Below are 6,595 nucleotides of genomic sequence, written 5' to 3' on the forward strand. Positions count from 1 at the left end.
CACAAAATGAACACAAGATGTATCGTGTGAAAACCCAATATGGGAAAAACCTATCTAGAAGGTGAGGCCTATGCTTTATTATTTGTTGGTCAAAATTGTCATCTATGTCAATATGAGAATTGATGAAGATAATGATGGCATGGATGATTGTTGAAGGTCACACTTGGAGCCCTAAAGAAGAAGCCCTTACCCTAATGAAACCCTAGCTATATCTCTACCCTATATACATGATACCCTAAAGATGTCATAAGAATACTTATATGTTGTCCTTGCTCTTGATGAAGAAGCCCTAACCTTTATGGTTTGATTCATGATGTTGACACCTTTCTCTAATTCTAGGACTGTCATAAAGAAAAATATTGTTATTAACATTTGAGACATCATCTTAAAATGACTCTTTCACCAGCTTGTAGAGGATATTTTCCCCTTTCCAACGAGCCCTTACTCACCCTCTAACTCCTCTTAGACTGAGAGAAAATGATTTTTCAAGATGAAAAAATATATTTTTTATCCTAGCCGACATAAACCTACTTGTGCAAGTTGGCTTCCTCTCTAAAGGACATGTCTTTTCGCTATAGGTCAAATCTAGTATAAATAGAAGAATGAACTTGTCCTTCTCATCATCTGATTCGGTGAAGAATATCACAGGAAGACAAAAAGGTGAGAAGTGTTCACATCGTGAACCAAGGACGCTGAGGAGTAGAAGTTTATTGTTTGGGAATACTTATGTGATTGGGTTATCATTTAAGGTCTCGAGAAGTAGACCTTAGAGCTACAACAACCTACTTTGGACTTGTGGTAAACTAGACATAGACTTGTGGTAATTTGATTCTTAGGTAGTGATAATTGGATAAGGAGCTTGGCCTACAAATAATTATCACCTAAAGTGGCTCAGAGTATTATAAGTACTATGGAGACCTCGGACAACTACCTTGTGGAAGCCTCAGACTAGTGTTGGATCAATGGAAAGGTGCAAAGACTCGGACTTGTGAGAGACTACACCTAGGACCTGTGACAGGTAGACTCCTGTAGAATCTCGGGTTGTGGGCAGTTACACCTGAATTGGCTCAGAATTGTGGATAGCTCGAACTAAGTAGCATAATCACCTATATTGGATTTAGACCTCAAGAATTAAAAATCTGTGGAGGTTCGGTTGGGTGGACTATGGAACTCAGAAACTGTTAGTGAATTGAAGGCTCAATGAACATTGTAGAGGTTCATAATTGTTAGCATCGCTACCTCAGAACTTCAGACTTCGAAGATCAGTTTTGAAGCAACCCATTGACATCATTTCGAGCTTTGGATAGTGAAGTATTTGGAGTTTTGAACGTGAAGAAAAATCTCATTCATATCTTGAAGAATGGAAAAATTGGAAGTTTGGAGCAGTCTAGTGGAGTAGTTGAAGTAATTAATTTATACATTATGTTTATTAGAAGTTAAAGGGTTGGAGCCTCACAAAAAAAATGTTGGAGCCTTGTGAAGGATAGGGTTGGAGCCCTAGAGGTTGGAGCCTTGTAAAGCCCAAATTGGAGCCTGGTGGATTGAAGGGTTGAAGCCCTCAACGTTATTGTAAAAAGAGATTGGTGTACTCATTTGTTCTTAATAAAATTCTTATTATTTACTTTCTGGTTGTAACTGCGAAAAATCTTAACTGGCATTAACTATAACAATTAAATGAAATCTGATTCACTCCCCTCTCAGTATTTCAAAAATTGGTATCAGAGGCAACTTCTTCATAATCAACCTAACAGCTAGAAGAAGGATTCTTAGTCACAATGACTAGTAAGGACTCTGGAAAAATCCCTCAACTTGATGGAACAAATTTTGCCTTTTGGAAACATAGGATGAAATTTTATTTAATGTCTCTTGGACCAGAAGTATGTCAGTCAGTTCTAGATGGGTATAAAGTTCCATCTTCTCCACCAACAGATCAAGACAGAAGAAAAACTTATATAGCAAATGCCAAAGTACTAAATTCCATAACAAGTAGAATTACTGATTCAGAATTTACAAAAGTTATGAACTCTGAATCTGCCAAGGAAATGTGGGACAAGCTTATTGTTGTCTCTGATGGAGACTCCAAGGTTAAGAAGAAAAAACTCCAAACTCATAGAAGACAATTTGAGGGTCTTAAAATGGATGGCAAAGAAGACATTGAAACCTTTTTCCTCCGACTGGATGAAGTTGACTCACTCAAGGGTCTAGGTGAAAACGTTGAAGAAAGTACAGTTGTCCAAAAAGTTTTAAGATCACTTCCAGAACGGATTGATTCGAAAGTTAGTGCCGTAGAAGAAATGAAGGACCTGGATACCCTAAAAATGGACGAACTTCATGGGATTCTCATTGCATATGAAATGAGAAAATGGATCCCAAACCCTAACGAAGAGGCATTCAAGGCTTAAAAAACATCGAAAAAAGGGAAAAATCGTAATTATAGTAATGATGATTCCGATACTGAAATAATACTAGCACAATTCGTGAAGAAACTAAGGAAACAGTCCAAACTCAAAAGCAAGTATCCTCTCATTTGTTTCAAGTGTGGTAGAATAGGACATTATGTTGCAAAATATCCTCATAAACATGATAGCGATGATGAAGATGAATACAAAAAGAAGAAGTTTAAGAAGAAAGGGTCATATAAAAAGAATTTCTTCTCTAAACAAGATGACTCTGATGAAGAAGAATTCATGATTACAAAGAAAAAATCAACTAAAAATACCTTTCTACTCAAAAGTGATTATGATGAGTCTGATGAAGAGGATGACTATGATGGAAGTAGTGAAGTATTCATGGCATTCACAAATGATGATCATCCTGAAAGAAGATGAAGGAAATGTAGATGAATTACTAATGAGTGCTATTGAAGGAAATGATAAATTAAGGAAGAAGGTCATTTCTCTCAAAATAGAAAAGGAAGAAGCAAAAACGAGGAAGAATTTTTTAACAACAGATTAAAAGAAAGAGAAGAAATATGCGAGAAACGTGAAGCTGAAATTGTCTATCTACAGAAAGAGTTGAATCAAGCTAATAAGAGTTGGAAAATTTCTTAAACTCTTGATATCATCCTTAATGCTCGATGACCTCAACATGATAAGACTGGAATTGGTTTCAAAGGTGAATCACCAAGTTCAAAGAAGAATGCAAATGAAGAAATCCAAAGAAGTTATGTTGACGTCCTTTGCAATCATCCAAAAGAAGAGAAGGCGTTCTACCTAGGCCAAAGATCCACCTACAACAACCCAAGGAATGAAAGAATGTTATCTCGAGGAAATAATATTGAATCAAGTAAAGGCTATCCAAATAGGTATCAAAGTATCTCTCTTGGTTATTGTTTCTACTATAAAAAAAATTGGTCATCAAGCTAAGCATTGCAAGGATTATAAGGAGAATAGCTCAAGGAGATGTAAGACCAATTATCAAAGTCGCTTGGCTCAAAAGGACAAGGTAAAATCAAGACCTATAATCATTTGGTCCTTTGGCTAAGTATGATCTAGTATGTTCAAAATGCAATGATTTTGGTCATGATGCACAAAATTGTCCATTTATGTCAAAAAGGGAAGAGTCGAAAAAGGAGGAACCCACTACAGATAAATGTGGTCTAGCTTTATGTGCACAAATTGATGAAAATCAATGGTTTGTGGATGTTCAAGACACATGACACTGTGACCAGAAGAAGTTTATCTCATTAAACAAAAAGGATGGAAATGCATCCTTTGGAAGTGGATCTGCTAAAATTGTCGGAAAAGGGGCAGTTGCTCTTGTTAATGGAAAGGGAAAAGCACAAAACGCGCTGTTGGTAGAAGGGCTCAAACACAATCTTCTAAGTGTTAGCCAAATTTGTGACCAAGGACATAATGTTATATTCACTACTAATTATTGTGAGGTAAGAAAATCCTCTTCAGGAGAACTTGTGGGAAAAGGAGTAAGAACACCAGATAATGTATACATTTTGAGTAAAATTCAAGAAGAAAAATGCTATATGAGTCAAACAGATGAAAGTTGGTTATGGCACAAGCGATTGGGACATCTAAACTTTGACAACTTGGTTAAAATCAACAAAACAAGTGCAGTAAGGGACATTCCAAAAATTCTAAAGCCGGAACAGGTTGTGTGTGGCCCATGTCAACATGGAAAGAAAACTAGAACTTGCTTCAAGACTAAGGAATTCTCAACATCAAAACCTTTGGAGATCATACATGCAGATTTATGTGGACCAACCAGAACTCCAACTCTACAAGGAGAAAGGTACTTTTCTCTATTTGTAGATGACTATACTAGAATGATGTGGGTATTCTTTATAAAATTTAAATCTGAAGCTCTTGAATGTTTTAAGAATTTCAAAGCTCTTGTGGAAAATGAAAAAGAATAAAAAATCAAGTGTCTTAGAACAGATAGAGGAGGAGAATTTACTTCAAAGGAATTCAATGATTTCTGTAAAATACATGGAATCAAAAGAGAACTTTCTGTAGCTAGAACTCTTAAAAAAATCTAGTAGTGGAAAGAAGAAACAGAATTGTGCAAGAAATGGCGAGAACAATATTACTAACAATTGATTTGCAAGCCAAGTTTTGGAGAAAAGCATTTGGGGCAGTGGTGTATACCTTGAATAGAGCCCAACTAAGACCAAATAATGACAAGACTCCGTATGAATTATGGAAAGGAAGACCTGCTTCAGTAAAATATTTTAGAATTTTTGGAAGTAAATGCTTTATGAAGATCAATGATGACTCACCAGGCAAGTTTGATTCTCGTGTTGATGAAGGGATATTTTGTGGATATTCTACAAGGAGAAAAGCATACAAATGCTACAATAATCGACTATGAAAGATAATAGAAAGCATTGATGTGAATATTGACGAGGCGCTTCCAGAAAAGGAAATTGAAGTCCGTGAAGAAGATTCTATTCTTGAAGAATCTGAAGAAGATACAACAAAGGAAGAAAATGATCAAGAAAATCAAAAGGAACCATCTCAAACTCCATCAAAAGTAAAATTTGTTCAAAATCACCATCTAAAAGAACAAATTATTGGGAATGCATATGATGGAATACAAACCCGAAGAAGGATGACAAATACACCAAGAAAGGATGATGTTGCCTTACTCTCCATGGTAGAACCAAAAAACTTTTCTCAAGACAGTAAGTATCCTCATAGGGTAAAAGCTATGGAATAAGAATTGTTTCAAATCGAAAAGAATGAAACATGGGAACTTGTACCTCATCCAAAAGAAAAAAATATTATTGGAACCAAGTGGGTATTCAAAAACAAAATGAGTGAAGATGGGCATATCATTAGAAATAAGGCAAGGCTTGTTTGCAAAGGATACTCACAAATTGAAGGAAGTGACTTTGAAGAAACTTTTGCCCCGGTAGCTCGATTGGAAGCTATAAGAATGTTCTTGGGATTTTTGCTTTTTCAAAAGGTTTCAAAGTTTATCAAATGGACGTGAATTCAACATTTCTTAGTGATGATCTAAAGGAAGAATTTTACATGGAGCAACTGGAAGGGTTTGATTTAGAATAAGGAAAATACTTTATTTGTAAATTAAAAAAGGAATTATATGGATTAAAACAAGCTCCTAGAGCTTGGTACACAAGATTGGATCATTATCTACAGCAACAAGGGTTCAAAAAGGGGGTGGATGGAAGTAATCTCTACATGAATATAGACAAGGATAAATTATTGATCACCCTTGTATATGTTGAAGATTTGATTTTTGCCAGCAACAATGATGAGATGAGTCATGAATTTTCTCAAAACATGTCTAAGGTATTTGAAATTTCTATGATTGGTGAAATATCTTACTTCCTTGGATTACAAGTAATACAAACTAAAGCAGGTATGTTCATATCCCAAACAAAATATCTTAAAGACATGCTTAAAAGATATGGGATGGAAGAATGTGTTTTCATGAGCACATCGATGACTAGAGATTGAAAATTAAGCAAAGATGATGAATCCCCTTCGGTAGACGCAACTCTTTACAGATCAATAATTGGAGATCTTCTATACTTAACTACTTCACGACCCGATATTATGCAAGCACTAGGAATGGTGTCAAGATTTCAATTAGCTCCTAAGGAATCCCATTTGATGGTTGTCAAAAGAATTCTCATGTATTTGAAAGGTACTCCTAATTTTGGCTTATGGTATCCCAAAAGCACAAATCTTACTTTGACATCTTACACTGATTTTGATTGGGATGGAAGCATAGATGATCGAAAAAGTACTAGTGGAAATGCATTATTGATCCAAAATGGATTCTAGAAACCCTCTAAGTCTTCAAAAATCAAAATACTATCACAAAGGATGAAATTTTAAAAATGGCGGAAAACACTATCGGGAGAGAAAAACATGAAGAAAACAAGATAATAGAGTTATCATGGGCTTAAACAACGATGCACAGGAGTCGTCGGATCTGGGCGATCAACGGTCCAGATCCGATCGACATATCGCAATCGAAGATGGCAAGCAGAGGCTATTGGAGGCTACCATATGAAAGTTGTGATAGCAATCAGCGCGAGTCAATGAAGACCATCGATCACGCGCACAGATCGACGGCCGAGGTTAACTCGCAATATCGCATCGGCAAAACA

This window comes from Pinus tabuliformis, chromosome 6, assembly GCF_031772625.1.
Source record: "Pinus tabuliformis cultivar Carrire ecotype Pingquan chromosome 6, CPIR1, whole genome shotgun sequence".
Classification (NCBI taxonomy): domain Eukaryota; kingdom Viridiplantae; phylum Streptophyta; class Pinopsida; order Pinales; family Pinaceae; genus Pinus; species Pinus tabuliformis.